Below are 1122 nucleotides of genomic sequence, written 5' to 3' on the forward strand. Positions count from 1 at the left end.
CTTATCAAGGCACCCATATTTCAAAGAGTGCTAGAAAATTCAGTGTGCTTTTAACCCACCTCCACCCACCACAACAAATAGCCCAACCTAGCCAGGGTTCGCTTGCTCCCGCTCTCTCTTGCTCTCTCTCTCTCTCTCTCTCTCTCACTGCCTCTCCCCTGAGGCACTTAAGATTTGACAACTAACTTGTGGGCTCTAGGAATAAATCCCTTCTCTGATCCATCATTAAGTTCGTAAGAACTCAGGGCCCTTAGAGGCCAACCAGGGCCTTGGAATTATTTTGATCTCTTCAAGTTCTATATTAAGAACTGCTGACCTTTCCCTGGGACCCCCATTTGGAAGGGCTGCCTGAAGAATTCTGCTTCCGCGGCTGGCTGGCATGAGCTGACGTCTCTGCTTCTCCGGCTGCTGTGGAATGTTCCCTGGAAGAGACGTGCTCTGTGTGTGATCACCATTAATGGTGATGTCAGCCAGAGGCAGCTCCCACTGGTTGGGGGCCGAGGCATGTGTGAGGCACTCCTCATGTCTCTGTATGGCCTGCGACACCCCTTCTCACTCAGCCCTGAGTGTCAACACCCCTCGCAGCCCCTTCGCCTGGCAAGGATCCCAGCAGAGAACTTTTAGTGTGGGGCCTCCCCTGCTCAGAGCCAGGTGGTGGCAGCAGCCCCATGTGAACCTGCAGTTTTTAGCCTAGTCTTGACTTTTCTCTGCTACAATCAATAACACCATATCCTATTTCCTAAGGGCCCTTTCCCTCTGACCTCAAAGGAGGCAGAGATGTTGGATTATTGTACATGAGTCATGATTGTGCACTTCTTAGGGATATTTGTGGTGCTCCCTGCACCTCTAGATGTGCTGTCCAATATGGCAGCTACTGGCCACATGTGACTATTGCAGACTTTAAAGATGGCTAGTCTGAACTGAGATGTGCTGTAAGTGAAAAATACACGCCGGGGTTTGCACATCTAGCATGAAAAAAAGAATGTAAACTATCTCATCTCAGTAATGTTTTATACTGATTACACTTTGAAATGACAATATTTCAGACATATTGGGTTAAATAAAAGGGATCATTCAAAATAAATTTCATCGGTTTCTTTTTCTTGTTTTTTTTTAAGTTTT

This window comes from Hipposideros armiger, unplaced genomic scaffold (assembly GCF_001890085.2).
Source record: "Hipposideros armiger isolate ML-2016 unplaced genomic scaffold, ASM189008v1 scaffold_736, whole genome shotgun sequence".
NCBI lineage: Eukaryota > Metazoa > Chordata > Mammalia > Chiroptera > Hipposideridae > Hipposideros > Hipposideros armiger.